Source organism: Leopardus geoffroyi, chromosome D1 (assembly GCF_018350155.1).
Source record: "Leopardus geoffroyi isolate Oge1 chromosome D1, O.geoffroyi_Oge1_pat1.0, whole genome shotgun sequence".
Lineage (NCBI taxonomy): Eukaryota > Metazoa > Chordata > Mammalia > Carnivora > Felidae > Leopardus > Leopardus geoffroyi.
The window spans coordinates 17631693-17649779 of record NC_059329.1 but is presented as its reverse complement, the minus strand read 5'-3'; the positions used below and the strand labels follow the sequence as shown (position 1 = coordinate 17649779).

Sequence of the window (18087 nt, the reverse complement as noted above, 5' to 3'; positions counted from 1 at the left end):
CATGATATGGTTCATTGAGTTTTAGCCCCATGTCGAGCTCTGCTCTGACAGTAGGGAGCCTGTCTGGGAGCCTGTCTGGGTTTTTTTCTCCCTCTCTCTGCCCCTGCCCCATTTTCTCATACACTCTCTCCACCTCCCTCTCAAAACAAACAAACAAACAAACAAACAAGCAAACAAACAACGAAAAAGACTAACAATATCAAATATTGGTGAGGCTGTGTAGCAACTGGAACATTGCTGGTAAAAACATAACACAGCCACTTCAAAAAACAATTTGGCAGTTTCTTAAAAAGTTAAATACACTCTGAGAGAGAGAGAGAGAGAGAGAGAGAGAGAGAGAACACAGCGTGAGCAGGGGAGTGACAGAAAGAGGGAGATACAAGAATCTGAAGCAGGCTCCAGGCTCTGAGCTGTCAGCACAGAGCCTGATGTGGGGCTCGAACTTGTGAACCTCAAGATCATGACCTGAGCCAAAGTCAGATGCTTAACTGAGCCAACCACGTGCCCCAGGAAGTTTATTCTTAATAGTCCAAAACGTGAAACAACCAAATGGCCATCAATGGATAAATGGACAAACTATGGTTTATCTATACACTACAGTATTTACTGCTCAGCAATAAAAAAGTACTACCTAGTGATACACACATGGACAAATCTTGAAATAATTATGCAGAATTAAAGAAGTCAAACAAAAAGGACACATACTGTAAGATTCCAGTGATATAAAACTCAAGAAAATACAAACTAATCCATAATGATAGTAACAGTGGTAGCTGGGGATGGGTGGAAAGGATTCAAAGGGAAGAATGGCAAAAGGTACAAGGAACTTTTGCGGTGATGAATATGTTTATTATCTTAATTGTACTGGAGAGTTTTCCAGCTGTATACAAAAATCAAAACCTATCATACTGTATACTTTAAACATATATAGTTTATTATACAATTATACCTCAATAAAGCTGTTCAAATCTCAAAAAGCCTAATGTTCAAATGAACCAAAACTGCCAGTAAACATTATGTCATACCTTAAGCTACTTAAGAAATATTTTAAGTAAAAAGACTCAATGGTTTGAATATTTTCTACTCATTGTAAACTAATAGCATTTGAGAGTATATATAACTTAAAGGATAAACCAGAAAGCTATGGAGTTTTGTTTGTTTGCTTATGTGGCAGCATCCAATAATGCTTTAGTACAGTATTTTTAAATATAATATTGGGCAAGCCTATGGTCATCAAGTTCTACACTGTCAATAATTTTATATGGAGAAATTTTAGCAAACTTTACTTGCCTAAACTTGATTGTAGGTTCTCTTCTTTTCAAGATTCTCACACTATTTAGTTCTTCAAAAGATCATTGGAATAACAAAACGAATAATTTTAGCCCCAACAGAATGTGTTGGTATTAAAATGCACAAAGTTACTTATCTATTTTATCAATGTACTATACAAGTTTATTATTCATTCATTCATTTATTCAATAAATGAATTTATAACTACATACTCTATAGTCAAGCTCTAGCCCAGATCCTTGCAATATATCTGGGGCAAAGGGAAGAGGGAGAAAACAGATAATAATGATCTCAATAAATGTATACTGTAATAAGTTAGAAGATGGTACATATTTTAACAACACACATTAATGAGACTTGTTTCCATAAGCCACACATGAAAATCTCTTACACTAAATAGAATCACATTATGTTAGAGCTCTACTTTAGGGTGACTTAGTTTAATCTCACATTTTACAGATGATGTTAAATTATTTACACAATCGCCCAGTACTTGGCAGAGATTAGGATCCCTATCTCCTGTTCACTCTATTGGCAACACTCTTTGTCATGTACAATAATTGTGATAAAATGTTTTAATCTGCTCAGTGGAAAGAGATTGGGACTTGACAGGCCTAGGCTTCATGGTTTTGTTTATATTACTTAACCTCTCAAAATATAAATTTCCTCCACTACAAAAGAGGGCCAGATGTAATTCTGTGACTGGGTTGTTATGAGAATTAAATGTAACAGTTTATGAAAAATACCTACATATTAGTACATGAGTATATAACCAGTATTCATATCTTGGCACCAAAAATAGCACATCATTTGCATGAGTTTTTTTATATCCTCTCCTAGACTATAAACCTCATATATACCTAAAGTACAGAACATAATGTAAATACTCAATAAGTAATTGTTAATTTGTTAGTATTCTAAGGGTCAACCAGCTTTCAAAATGTGGCAAACAGTATGATAACTCAAATCACCAAGATGGGGATGATCAAATTAACTGAAAGCTTCAAAGTATACTTAAAAATGGTTTCAGGCAATCTTTTCTAAACAGAGCTGTCTGTAGAGCTAAACAGTTTTTAGTGTCATAAATCATGGTCCTGGGTCTTTCTGTCCACAAGAAAATAACTTCCACTATGAAAAACACATTCAGGAGGAAACAAAAAAGCCTGCAGCATTTTATACTATTTCTTTTCACATTCATGCTTCTGCTCTGCTATGAATACAGATATGAATGCAGAAAAAAAAAAAAAAAGCAAAATGCAATTCCAATGCCATCACATAGTAATCCGGCAGCGTCTTCATATTTATAACCAACATTTTAGCTGACAAAGGCAAAAAACACCACAAATTGAACAAAGGATAAAATAATTCAAGTTCATAAGAGTGTTTGGCACCATGGAGATCACCTTTTCCAAATGACTGTGTGCTGCTGCATTTTAGTTTCAAATTAAAAAATAATCATGAAAATTACTCTACAAAAACATTCCCTTCCCCCCACCATGGGATTAATCCCTGTTCTCTCATACCCCATCTGAGGTCCCTTGGGTATCAAAGGGAAACCACCATCCTGAAGCTTCAGATAATTAAATCACAATTTACAGAATAATAAATCAAAGTTCCTAGCTCAGAATTAAGAGAAGTTATATCATTTCAGCTCTAAAAAAGGTAAAAAAAAAAGGATGCTGCTTCCTATCCTTTTGAGTGAAAATATCCCTGCAATGCTGGATGTTAAACCTTTGTTCTCAAGCTAAGCAATTAAAACACAGATTTTCAAAACTAGAAATTTTCTTCCTTTAGGTCAAATTAGGTTTTTTAAAACATGAAACAAACCTTAAAAGCTATTTTAAGAATAATGAATAATGTAAAAACATCCTTTTCCTTTTCTATCTTGCTCCTCCGTGATAGGTACATCCCTTTCACTGAAGCTATTTTTCTACCATTTTGCTACATTTCATACACCACCGAGAAAACAAAGACTGCTATAGATTACCTGGATCACCGGACAAATCAGCAGACAAGTAAAACCTCAAAAGGCTCGTTTCCATGGAGTAAAAGAGAATGAAATCCTCACCAAAACACCACTCCCTTAGCAATCTTAGGCTTTTCCTTTATATATACACTCGACATCCTTGGAAAGGCATTTGCCAGATGATTTTACTGCCCACAAGAGGGATGAGAGGAAGAAACCCCACCTCTTCTCCCACCCCCCAATCATCTACTATCATCAACCGAAGCCCACCACTACGCTGCTAATGGAAAGGCAAAGAACAGCATCCATGAACACTACTCTCAACGGTTACACCATAAAAATACTTCAAGAAAACAAAGATTTAACTGACAATTTTTTTAAGGGAGCAGGCCAAGCAACTCCCACAATATTGAAAATACTCGTAAAAGATCTAATTGTAGAGCTACAAAACATTAATTTTCTTCAGAACTTCCTGAATAAAGTATGATTTTTAATTTTTTTTAATTTTGTTAACATTTATTTATTTTTGAGAGAGAGAGACAGAGCATGAGTGGGGGAAGGGCAGAGAGAGAGGGAGACATAGAATCCAAAGTAGCCTCCGCTGTCGGCACAGAGCCTGACGCAGGGGCTCGAACCCATGAATCGTGAGATTATGACCTTGGCCGAAGTCCGATGCTTAACCGACAGAGCCACCCAGGTGCCCCTAAAGTATGATTTTGGGAAAAACAGTGTGTTCTCTATGAAAAATGCAGTTTTTCAAATACCTTAAAATTTTGTTCTTGCTTATTGCTCCTTTCCCTACAGGCAAACCAACCAAATAAAGATTTATAAAAAAAGGTCCCTTTGTTGGTAGTGTGATCTCTTCAATGATAATCTGGGACAGGAGGTGGCGATGGAGGAGAAACAGATAAAATATGGGAGGAGGAAAAATAGTTTCTGCCCCAATAAGCCTAATTAAGTTTGTAAGCAAGGCTGAGAGGATTGAAATTTCTTCATGCTACTTTGTCTGTGTTTGATTATTGTAAATCTTCCCTGGTCTCTAACTATGCCCCAGGCATTATGATGTCTGGCACTCTGTTAACTTGCATCCCTGCCACTTACAGTACAATGAGGGAGGGACACACAGTCATTCAATTTAATCCCTGGAAGCCATGTAATTTTGCTAAAACAGTAATTTGCCTCAAATACCGCTCCCTAACAAATGCACTGCCACTCCAAGAGGACTCGTTAGCCTCTATTTTCCTTTTCTGAAGCATCAACCCAATTTGACAATTTGTACACACATAATTTCTGGGGTCAGTACATTAGTAATGAACAAAAAAACATATTCTTTGTTTGATAAAACATATTCCCTAAAACATCTGAATGTATCTAATTTTAAGTTAAAACCCAGTAATCATTGCACTCACTTAAATTATAGCCTAGGGTTCTGTGAATTTATAAGCAAATTCACAGAACCTCAGAATCAGTCAGTGATGTATGAGGAATCAGCTTCCATGGAACCACACCTTGGTAAATTCAGTTTGTAAAAAATAAATAAAGGAAGAACCAAAGGACAGATAGAGGAGTAGATTTTCAGATTTGCTAAACTAGACACTAATGGTTTTAAAGCTCTCCTTGCACAATATTAAAGAATAAATTTATTGCATTTATGACTTATAAGCACTTAGTACAGCAGCAGTGATGCAATTTACCATATGACCATATGATCCAGAAATCACAATTTGGAGGGATTTTACCCAAATGATGTGAAGATGTATGTGCACACAAAAATCTGTCTGTGGATGTTTACAGCAGCTTTACTCATCAGTGCTAAATATCAGAAGTAACCAAAATGTCCTTCAATGGGGGAATGGATAAACACACTATGATTCATTCATACACGGAATGTTATTCAACAATTTTTAAAAGATGAAATACCATTTCATACAACAATACGGATAAATCTTAAATGCATTTCACTATGTTAAAGAAGTCAGATGCAAAACCCCAAGATTTTGATATCATTACATTCATAGGACACTCTGAAAAATGCAAAAGTAAAAGCAAATTAGACCAAAAAAACACAAAAAAAACCCCACAAAACCCAAAAAAACAGATTAGCAGTTAGTAGGAATTAGGGGAGGGGAGAGTGGTTGGCTACAAAGAAGATGCAGACTGAAACATTTGGGGATGCAGGATCTTTTCCATATGATACTAGGGTCATAGATACAGGACTCTACTCTTTAGTCAGAAAACACAGAACTGCATGTTCTGAAGAGTGAACTTCTATGAATACAGACCAAACAATAGCAAAAATCCATCAGCCAAAATGTTGGAAGACTCCAAGATGAAATGCAGACCGTGATAAATGAATCTAACTGTGTTACAAATTATGACATAACTGCACTAAAGGGGTGGAGGGAAAAGGAGCTGACCTAACTAGTTAATTCCTAACTAACTTTGGAAATTGTAAGGCTAATGACAAAAATAAACACTGGACTCTAATTGGAAGGTTTGTTTCTCCATGGGTATACAGGTTAACACTTCTGAAACAGTTTTGCGTGTATACTGAAGTAGAACAAATAAGTAAATGGATAATATATGGCTGGAGCCAGGTTTCTCACTGTCAAATAGGGAAATCACATATAAACAAGAAAAGAAGACCAGAGTGAACTCTGTACTGAATTAAAATCAGATATACCAGTAAGAACTCAAGTTTAATATATATACAAATAGGTACAAAAACAATTACAGGTAGGTGTGTATATATGGCTATATATATATATATATATATATATATATATATATATACATATATATATATATATCTCACACACACACACACACATATACACACGCATAACATACACACACATTACCTATATATACATATATTACCTAGCTAGCTCTGTCCCTTGAGAGGGCTTAAAAGCAATGGCATCCCAATAGTCATGAGCATACCCAACAACTACATTTTGGTCTCTAAATGCCATTCTCCAATAAAAGGAATCACAGCTCCTTGGGAAAATGGCTGCAACTAGGGCAAAGAAAATATAAGATGAGCATCTCAGAGTACCAGAAAATAAGGATGTACTCAAAAAACAAAAGAGATACATGCAAGTGCCAACCTGAAAGTCTTTCCAGTGGTCAAAGGTGGAACAATATGAGCAACAAAATAAAAACATAGTATTGGATTAGAACTCAAAGTATAAAATAAATATACACTAGTCATACTGATAAAAGTAACTGAATAAACAGGAAGGAAGGAAGGAAGGAAGGAAGGAAGGAAGGAAGGAAGGCAGGAAGGCACAAAAATCTTTCTTACAGAAGAATTCTAAATCATATATGTAGATACTTCCTCCTCCCCTAAGTGTAGATTGGACATAAACGACTTGCTTCTAAAGAACAGAGTATGGAAACAGAAAAAGAGTAACTTCAGAGTGGAGAAACCTGGCAAACACTACCTTACCCAAGAGGTCAAAGTTAATACCACCAATGATGTCATATGGATGCCATACAGACATCATATACTCACGATACGAAATGAAAGAGCACTTCACCCCTGCAGTATCTTTTCCAAAAATGCATAACCCTAATAATCAAAGACAGCAGCAAACCCAGACCATGGGAAATTCTAAAAAATACCTGGGCCACTACTCCTCAAGTCTATTACGGTCATACAAAACAAGGTAAGCTTAAGAGACTTTCACAAGCCAGAAGAGACTTGGGAAACATGAAAACTGCAATGTGGTATCCTGAATAGGATCCTGGAACAGAAAGAGATCATTAATGAAAAGCTGGTGAGATCCGAATAAAGTCTGTAGTTTAGTTAATACTAGTATCAATGTCTTAGTTTTGATAGATAAGCCATAGTAATGTAAGATGTTAACAATGAGGAACACTAGGTGTAAGATATATGGGAGGTCTCTACCCTGTCTTCCATCTTTTCTGTAAATATAAAATTAGTCCAAAACAAAAGTTATTGAATAACTAGTATATAATGCTAGAAGTCAGAACAGTAGGTGCTCTTAGGTAGTGACTTCAACTGTTGGTTAAAAACATTCCCACAAAGAAAACCCCAGGCTCAGATGACATCATTGAGTAACCATCACAAATATTTAAAGGAAGATGTAATAACATCCTACACACACTCTTTCTGAAAACCCATGACACTTTCCAACTTAGTCTCTGAGGCCAACATTACACTCAATATCAAACCAAGGCAGTGATATTACAAGAAAATGAAAACCAATATCCCTCATGAACACAGATGTAAAAATCTTCATCAAAATACTAGCCAACCAAATCTATTAATATATAGAAAGAAAAATACATAGTGACCAAATGGGGTTTATCCCAGGAATGCAAGGCTGGCTTGACATTCGAAGTTCAATGTAACTCACCATATCACCAGTCTAAAAAAAGAAAAACCATCTGATCATCTCAATAAAGGCAGAAATAACATTTTACAAACTTCAATACCTGTTAATGATAAAACACCTCACAAACTAAGATAGAAAGTACTTCCCCAAACTGCTAAAGAGCATCTATAAAAACAAACACATAACATCACACTTAATGGTAACCAATTAAATGCCTTCCCTCTATGAGAACAAGGCAGGGATGTCTACATGTCTACTCTCACAACTTCTACTTAACATGTTAGCCAGAGAGATAAGATAATAAAGTAAATATGTAATAGGCTTACAGACTGAAAAGAAAAAAATACAACCGTCTGTAACCACAGATGACATGATCATCTATGAAAAAAATCCAAAAGAGAGGCGCCTGGGTGGCTCAGTCGGTTGAGCATCTGCTTCAGCTCAGGTCATGATCTTGCTGTTTGGAGTTTGAGCCCCACATTGGGCTCTGTGCTGACAGCTCAGAGCCTGGAACCTGTTTCAAATTCTGTGTCTCTCTCTCTCTCTCTTTCCCCCACCCCCCAGTCAAAAATAAACATTAAAAAAAAATCCAAAAGAAATCTATATTTAAAAAAAATAGAATGTTTAGCAAGATAACAGTACACAATATCAACATGAGAAGCAATTATACTCGGTATACTAGCAACAAATTAAAAATTAATTTTTAATTACCATTTACAATAACCTCAAAACACATGAAATATATAAAGTTAAACTATGTGCAAGACCTATATACACTGAAAACTATAGATTTTTTTAGAGAAATAAAATAGTTCAATACAGGAAGAGATTATGTCCATGAATCAAAAGACTCATACTGTTAAGCTACTGATTCTCCCTCACCTGATCTAGATTCAACACAATCATCCTCAAAAAAATCACAGCATTAAAAAAAAAAATACAAATTGACATGCTGATTCTCAAATTCAGATCCATTCAATACAAAAGATCTAGAAGAGCCAAAACAATTTTTCCAGAAAACAAGAAAACTGGAAGGCTTACACTATCTTATTTCTAAGACTCAAGATAAAGCTAAGGTAGGAGTCCCTGGGTGGCTCAGTCAAGTTAAGCGTCTGACTTTGGCTCAGGTCATGATCTCACACTTCGTGAGTTTGAGCCCTGCACTGGGCTCTGTGCTGACAGCTCAGAGCCTGGAGCCTACTTCAGATTCAGTGTCTCCCTCTCTCTCTGCTCCCCTCCCCTACTCTCTCTCTCTCTCTCTCTCTCAAAAATAAACAGTAAAAAAAAAAAAAAAAAAAAAAAAAAGATAAAATTAAGGTACTCAAGATACAAGGACAGGCATATTGATCAGAACACAATACAGAAAGAACATAACAAGAATCATGTGTAGACGGCTGATTGAGTTTTTAACACAAATGCCAAGGTAATTGAATAAAAAAAGAATAGTCTTTTCTACAAACAGCACTGGAGCATATGCCAAGACACACACACACACACACACACACACAGACTTCAATCCTTACATCACACCATATACAAATGTTAACTTGATATGTATCAATTGGACTAAACATAAAAGCAAAACTATTAAACTTCTAGAAAAAATTAGGAGAAAATTCTTACAACCTTGGGTTAGGTCAAGATTTTTCAGGTAGGACCCAAAAAGCAAAAGCTTTATAGTTGTTCTTTTACAGAAGTTGACAGATGGAACTTAACCAGAATTAAAAACTTCTATTTTTTGAAAGACACTTTTAAGAAAATAAAGACAAGGCACAAACTGGGAGAAAAATTTTCAAAACACGTACCTAATAAAGGACTCATATCTTATATCTCAATAATAAGAAGAAAGGCCAATTTTTTAAAGATTTTAACACATACTTCACAAAAGAAAACAAACAGCAAAAAGCACATGAAAAATCCTCATCATTAATCATAAGAGAAATACAAATTAAAAAATACATCGAGATGGCCATCCATACCCACTAAAATGACTAAAATTAAAAAGACTGACATAACGAAGTTCTCATGAAAATATGGAGCAACTGAAACTCTCCTACCTTGCTGGTGGGAATGTAAAATGATACAGTCACTTTGGAAAACATTTCAGCAGTTTCTTATATAGAATGCATACATTTGTCAGATAATTTATTGGCAATCCTACTTCAAGGTTTTTACCAAAGAGAAATGAACATGTAAACCACACAAAAATTCACATGCAAATGTTCAGATTTATTCAAAACAGCCCAAACAGGAAACAATTCTAATATCCATCAACAAATAACTAGATAGGGAAACTCTGATATACTCACACAACAGAATTTTATGACAAGAAGCAGCTACCGTAACATGCAACAACTTGGATGAATCACAAAAGCATTAAAGACGACAGACACAAAGATCATACACTGGATGATGCACTTACATGACATTCTAGAAAAGGCAAAACTCCTGTAACAGAAAACAGATCAATGGTTGTAGGAAACTAAATGAAAAGATGTAGGAGAGAGCTTTTGGGGGTGATGGAGATGTTCTGTATCTTAATTACAGTACTGTTAGTTAAAAACTACATACACTTGTCAAAGTTCTTCAAAATACACAATTAAAATGAGTGGAGTTTATTATAGGTATCTCAAAATAAGGTTGTTTTTTTTTTTTTTAAGATAAAATGAAGAGAGTAAGTCCAGAATTTAAAAGGCTGATAAACTAACTTCTCTCACTCCCTACCTAAAATATAAAACCCAAGTTGTTGCTTTAAACATAAGATCTTTAGAATTCCACCAAAAAAATAAATGCTTATTTCAAAAACAATACTTGAAAGGCTGAGCATTTTAAAATTTAATTCTTAGCTCTAAACATATTATTTATAAGAATATTTAACATTTCAATGACTACTTTATCAATATGATGACTTACTTCAATACCTAAAGCCCAAGCAATTATCAAAGCAATTCACCTAACTTGGATATTCTGGCCAGAACAGTACAACACTTACAGTAGAGAAACCTGATGAACGCTACTTCAGACAGTTGATCAAGGTCATCAATAGTCATAAATTGTGTTGATGGTACTACCCTTGATATGATGGTATGATGAAAATGGCACTATACCTCTGTGATCTTCCTTCCAACAACCCGCAACTCCAGTCTAATCACAAGGAAAACAGACAAATTCCAATGTAGAGGCTATTATAAAATACCTGACCAGTACTCCTCAAAACTTTCAAGATCATTAAGTAAGTCTAAGTAAGTCTAAGTCATAGTCACATCCAAGAGGAGCCCAAGGAGACATGACAACAAAATGAAGTATGGCATCCTGTACAGGATCCTAGAACAGAAAAAGAACAAGAGATAAAAGCTAAGGAAATCAGAATAAACATTGGACTTAGTGAATAATAACGTATTAAAGCTCATTAACTTTAACAGAAGTACCGTACTGATGTAATACATAATAACAGGGGAAGCTGAGTGCAAGTCTGAAGTTCCTCTCTAAACTAGCTTTCTAATTTTTATGTAAATCTAACCCCGTTTTAAAAATAAAATGTTAGAAAAAACTCCCCCTCCCTCCACTACCAAATAAAAAAGGCCATTACATCAGAACTTAGAACACTACAGGAAAAGGAAAGACACAAGGAGAAGGGAATCAAGAAAGGATTGTACAGGTGTTAAAGAAATTCAGTACAGCTTGGGCAGAAAATTATGTTATAAAGCTTTTTTTTTTTTTTAACTATTTAGTGGAAGAAGAGAGAACATAAAAAGAAAGGTCAAAAGATGATCTAACAGGGACGTTAAAAATACTCTTCCTACTGCTTATACAGCTGTACTGGTGTTTTGACGTCAATCTCCAGACTCCCATGGATTATAACAACAATTCATTCTTTGGTGTTTGCTGTATAAATTTCAAAGTGAAACCCAGTTGTTAATGAATGTTCACAGTTTCCATGATGAGAAGATTAACTTTGCCTAAAATCTGAGAAATACAGTGGCTAATGATGGGGGGAGGAGAAATGGAGAGGGCCATTTTGAACATGTTCATTTGAGTTTAAAGTCAGTCTTCTCTCTTCAGTCTTCAGCCTGTGAAGTCATTTATGTTCTTTCTCATTCTTAATCTTCCAGTGAAATACTAATCTCTTTCATTTCTTTTACAAACCCGGAAAAATTTGATTGGGTAAAAGAAAATTATTAATGTGCCTTTCAACTGACAGTTGATATCCAAAAGCATTTGGAATTTCAGTCTGGAATATCTGGAATATTTTGTATGGTAGATTTAATAGTTATATTAGTGATGTGAATCACTTATCTGTATGATTCAGTGTAATCAGTTATTCATAAGAGCATAGTCTTCACTAAAACCATCATATAAAATCTTCACTATCCCAAGAGAAATGTTTTTTAAAAATACTTTTTTCCCTAAATTTGTAACTACATGAGGGCTCTGTTATACCAAAATTCATGAGGTAAATTTTGCTTTCTGGAAGGTAATTTCTGCTATGTTATATGTGTCGTATACTTAGCTTTATGAACCTCTGGAGCTGAGCAGAAAAATCGGCTAGAGATGGTTGATGGTTCAACAAAGCTATTTTTATCAAGTATCACAACATTCACATACATAGTTAGCTGTACACAATAATCCAACTTTATCTCCAGAAGTACCTCCCTACCCTTTATAGGTGATTAAATCCAAAGGAGTGAATGTTTCTTCTCTACCCAAGGAAAAAATATGCCAGCAATGTCAAAATTGCAGAACTGTTAGAGACATTTTTTTTTTAAAAAGTACTAACTAGGCACATCATTTTTATGAGAAAAAGCCTATCTAGATGTCAAAGCATCTCTCCTACACTGAACAAAGGTTACACTCTGAAATGATCATAGGAGAGGGACACAGGAGGCATGTAGGAGGAGATGGTTAATGACAGCCACTAGATCATATTTAAAGGAAGCATAATATAGGGAAATAACCACAAAAATACATTTTTGTATTTCAATTTTGTTCACAAATTAGTTTTTTATTTCCACCATTATAAAAAAAATCGTTCACTGAAAAGAATATGGAAAAGAAACATAGAAAAATCACCTGAAGTCTTACCATCCATCATTATTCTACTAAATAATTATACAGCGATATAATAAATTACTATACAACCACAGAGTATAGGCACTCACATAGAAATAAAACATATTTATGGGGTACCTGGGTGGCTCAGTCAGTTAAGCGTCTGACTTCAGCTCAGGTCATGATCTCACCGTCCGTGAGTTCGAGCCCAGCGTTGGGCTCTGTGCTGACAGCTCAGAGCTTGGAGCCTGTTTCAGATTATGTGTTTCCCTCTCTCTCTGACCCTCCCCCATTCATGCTCTGTCTCTCTCTCTCTCTCTGTCAAAAATAAATAAACGTTAAAAAAAAAAAAAGAACTATGGGGCGCCTGAGTGGCTCAGTCGGCTGAGCACCCGGCTTCGGCTCAGGTCACGATCTCACGGTTTGTGAGTTCAAGCCCTGCGTCGGGCTCTGTGCTGACAGCTCAGAGCCTGGAGCCTGCATCGAATTGTGTGTCTCCCTCTCTCTCTGCCCTTTCCCTGCTCACGCTCTCTCTCTCAAAAATAAACATTAAAAAATAATAATAATAAAGAAATAAAATATATTTAAAAAGTATATTGCTAATTGAAAACTTGAAGTTAGAAAACAATACATATAGATTAACTTCATTTACATAAAGCAACTTAATGGTTGTTACGTCTGGTAAATCAGATTAAGCAAGCGAATGAAGAGAGGGAATCCGTCTTCATTATACCTTCTTCTATGCTTGAAAAAAATCTAAAGTATAGTTTTAGTACTGAAGTCGGTAACAGGTATATGAAGGTTCCCTGTGTATTCTAACGTTAATGTATGTCTAAAATTTTATACAATAAAATCATGTAAAAGCGCACTTTAAAAAACTACTTCTAAGGAAAAAAAACATTTGCAACTAGTTTCTTTCTGAATTAGCCTTTGTGTCTGCATTTATTTTTAACTCTAGAGGGAGGTATCTTAGCTAGATCCCCCTTAAACAAAAAAAACTATCAACCACCTACAATTTAATAACTAAAATATATATATATATTACTCAAAACCTCTTGAAGTAGAATTACAGTAGATTTTACCGATAAAGAGACAAAATCGAAGTTAGAGAGGCTAAGTAATTTAAAGTCACTTAGCTAACAAAAGCTAGAGACAAAATTTGAAACCCAACGTATCTGATTGCAAATCCTGTCTGTTTCTATCAAAAGGTGGAAAATTTTGTGGGGGGAAAACCCTACAAAAATTGGGCACCTGTCTTACCTCTAAGAAACAAACTTCAGTTTCTCACAAATAATTCTTTTTTTTTTAATTTTTTTTAACGTTTAAATTTTATTTTTTTTGAAACAGAGAGAGACAGAGCATGAACGGGGGAAGGGCAGAGAGAGAGGGAGACACAGAATCTGAAACAGGCTCCAGGCTCTGAGCTGTCAGCACAGAGCCCGACGCGGGGCTCAAACTCACGGACTGCGAGATCATGACCTGAGCCGAGGTCGGCCGCTTAACCGACTGAGCCACCCAGGCGCCCCACAAATAATTCTTTCAAATGTAAGGAGTTAACCACAAAAGGATTCCTATACTCTATTGTTCACTTGCCTAGGAAGATCAAGATATGTCTGAGAGCAGATTGAACCCTGCAAAGCAAACTGATTAGTAACACACTGGGAGAAAGGTCTGCCAGAAAGAACTCTGTATTACGCTGGTATATGACACGGTGCATGTACTGAGGCACAAATAAATTCAGAGGCATTAAATGATATCAGGCCCATGTTAAAGATGACATCTCTGTTAGAATACATGAGAATTTTACTTCCAGAATGCAAAAAAAAAAAAAGAAAAAAAAAACATTATCAGCAGATGAGAGCAATAAACAGTTATACTGAAACCCAGATTATAGTGCTAATGGTGACTAGTAAATAATAAGGTAGTTGTAGATTCTTTTGTAATTTATAAGGCAGTTTTACTGTAGTACTAGTTACTTGGTAGTTACTACTACTTTTCAAGTGTTCTTTTATATAGTGGCTTTAAGGGTGCCACTAAAAATTCCAATATTCAAAAGTATGAAGGTACAGTACAAGCACAAGTATAAACACAAAAATGTTTAGAGTACCACTTTTCAAGATTATAATCCAAGTTCATGCTTTGTAAATTAGATTATAAAATATCCAAAGTAACAGTAGCTTAGTCCATGCAAAGGATAGTTTTGGTGAGTTACGCTTTATTATCACTTCAGGTTTTTACCAGAGGTCATTAGAAAAGACATTTTAGGGGCGCCTGGGTGGCGCAGTCGGTTAAGCGTCCGACTTCAGCCAGGTCACGATCTCGCGGTCCGTGGGTTCGAGCCCCGCATCGGGCTCTGGGCTGATGGCTCAGAGCCTGGAGCCTGTTTCCGATTCTGTGTCTCCCTCTCTCTCTGCCCCTCCCCCGTTCATGCTCTGTCTCTCTCTGTCCCAAAAATAAATAAAAACGTTGAGAAAAAAAAAAAAAAATTTTAAAAAGCCGCTCATGACTTGTCATAAAACTGTTATTTTAGTTCTTCGCCTTCTCCCCAAAACAATGATGCCAGGTAGTAGGTGCAAGAATATCCATTATATTCTTTTCTCTTGTTTTGCCTTATGCCTGAAATATTTCACAATGAAATGAGAGGAAAAGAAAAAATTAAAATTAGGTGTTACAGCTAATTGAGACTTCTGTTTAATGACACTGAGAAAGCATATGGTTTTTCCTTTTTTAAATTTAGAATTCACTGGAAGAATAAAATGTTCTTATATTCCTCCCAAATACTACCTTTGTTAAAACTGCAACACTCCAATTGACGTCTATAAAATGATAGATGCAGTATTTAAAAGAGCTTATACCACCAGTTCACTGACTTAAAACTCTCTAAAACGTATCAGCAAGCACCAGTTCTGAAATCGCTCTCCCTTATCTCTGAAATTTATTGTAAGTTTTCAATTAAAAACAAAAGATTTGCGTGTACACTTTGGTAGTCATCAGTCACTATATAAGATCACACTGCTATCACGGAGATAGCTAGAAACCAAGGATAAAACCAATTCTACTTTTCCAGCAGCTAAAGAATAACCACCTATATTATAAATGCTGGCAAATAAAACTAATTGAAAGGCCAGACGATATTTATTAATAGAACTTTTCTAAAAGGGATGTACAGAGAGAAAAAAACATGGGTTCTGCTATTGGTCAGAATGAGGTCAAAATCTGGCACAGCCGTTCAATGCTTTGTGTGACCCTGAGAAGCTTACTGAACTTCGCTGAACCTCAATTTCCTCACAAATGATTAAACTGAAGGCCTGCTTTACAGGAATGCTGTGAGGAATTAAATGACATAAGGATAGAGGCCAGCACTTCAGATATAGGTAATAAACAAATGCTGATCCCCTTTAATAAAAATGCTACTCAAATAAAAGGTACTATCTTAAATTCTACATTCCACGTGGAAACTTTGGGTCTTATGTCATCAGTAAAACAAAGTATTCCAAAATACCTTTCAAAAATCATTCAAAGCATGTAAGCAACAGAAATAATTGATCTTTTTGCGCTGCTCTGTGATGCCTGGGAAACTCCCACTGACATACCTTTCCCCAAAACTACAGAAAAGGTTTCAGGACTATTCACATATCTAACAGTTCTGAGATGTGAAGAGCAGAACCGCAGATCAATCGGACACTCTCTCCTTCCCATGCTGTGGGATCCCTCCCTACTTGTGTAACAGCTCAAAGAATCCATGCAGTAAGACGACTACTGGACAGCAATGAAGCTTTTTTAAAACCACCGGCTCCACTTTGCCATAGGGTAGCAGTGACTGGTTAAAATTTTTCCTTTTCTATTTATTTCTATCCACCTATGGAGTATTTATCATGTGACCTCCAAGAAGGGAAGGCGGGTAAGTTTAGAATTAGGAAACAGAAGTCAGGATTTGGGGGGCAGACTGTGGTCATAGTAATTTACCTGTTTGCTCAGTCAAAAAAGGGAAGAGATCAATACTTTTGTGGAAAATTAAGGAACCTCATATTCGATACCCAAGAACAGAGCACTCACTGCATTACTTTATTGCCCACAGCATCATGAAAAGATTTTAAAAGAAATCTAATGTAACTTCCCCAAAGCAGTTATGTTTTAATTTAAATTAAATTTGGGGTCACCAAAAAATATCCCTTTGGTAGTGTTTTCTGTTTTTAATTAACCCTTTTCTCAGAGTCTTGCAGTGGAGGAAGAGTTAGTTGGCAGGATATTTTTTTTCCCAACTCTTTTGTTGTTGTTGTTGTTGTTGTTGGAAGTGCTACCAGAGGTACACGTGATTTTTCCAGTTTGACCTAAAAATTATCCTTCCTTACTTGAGAGGTGCTCCTTTTCACGAAGATTATAACTTCAGGAGTGGTGCTCACAAATTGGTGAGCAAATCAGCTAATACCTGTCAAGAAACCCAGGTCCACTGACTGGCAATCCACAGGGTGACTGATGTCAGAAACATATCTTCATTGTCATACGTTTGTTCTTCTTAGCCTTAACAAATTACAAACAGCATCTTCAACAACATACAGGATTTAAAGAATTCAAGTATAAAGAAAACAGAATCTGAAGTTGTTAATGACCACATTAAATTTATATGTTCTGCAAATAAGAATACATTTTTTAAGAGCCAAACTTTCGTCTCAAATTTTTTTTTAAGTTTATTCATTTTGAGAGAGAGAAAATGGACACACACATGCGGGGGAGGGGCAGAGAGAGAGGGCGAGAGACAGAACTCCCTCTGGGGTTCAAACTCATGAACTGTGAGATCTCTTGAGCACAGATTAAGAGTCGGATGCTTAACCTACTGAACAACCCGGGCACCCCGTCTCAAATTCTTTATATTTACAATGAACATGCAGAAATGAGGGTTTTCCACAGCCCTCATTTTCCTTTATCCCTCTATCTTACTGGTCACTCAGGTCCTCTACAATCGTATCACCACTGCCCCACTGTAGAACTTCTGTCTTCCACTGTAGTCTCCCAACTGCCTTCCTAGTCTCAAGAATTACCTCCCTCTCAGGGTGCCTGGCTGGCTCAGTCAGTAGAGCATGTGATTCCTTGATCTCAGGGTCATGAGTTCAAGACCTACGTTGGGCCTAGAGCTTACTTTAAATTTTCTTTTTTTTCATCGTTTATTTATTTTTGGGACAGAGAGAGACAGAGCATGAACGGGGGAGGGGCAGAGAGAGAGGGAGACACAGAATCGGAAACAGGCTCCAGGCTCTGAGCCATCAGCCCAGAGCCCGACGCGGGGCTCGAACTCACGGACCGCGAGATCGTGACCTGGCTGAAGTCGGACGCTTAACCGACTGCGCCACCCAGGCGCCCCCCTAGAGCTTACTTTAAAAAAAAAAAAAAAAAAAAAAAGAATTACTTCCTTCTGGTCAT

General features: G+C 36.2%; 1 protein-coding gene across 7 annotated transcripts in view; it reads right to left on the bottom strand.

Annotated features, from left to right (window-relative positions):
- Nucleotides 1–18087, bottom strand: part of ARHGEF12 (Rho guanine nucleotide exchange factor 12) — a 151293-nt gene that overhangs the window by 108587 nt on the left and 24619 nt on the right. Inside the window, exon 1 of one of the 7 annotated variants that reach the window (XM_045483187.1) lies at nt 3278–3435. The exons of the other annotated variants lie outside the window; for them this stretch is intronic. The gene's annotated coding sequence lies outside the window, so the exon portion shown is untranslated. Of the gene's footprint in view, nt 1–3277; nt 3436–18087 lie in introns of those variants that run through there. 7 annotated transcript variants of the gene reach the window in all.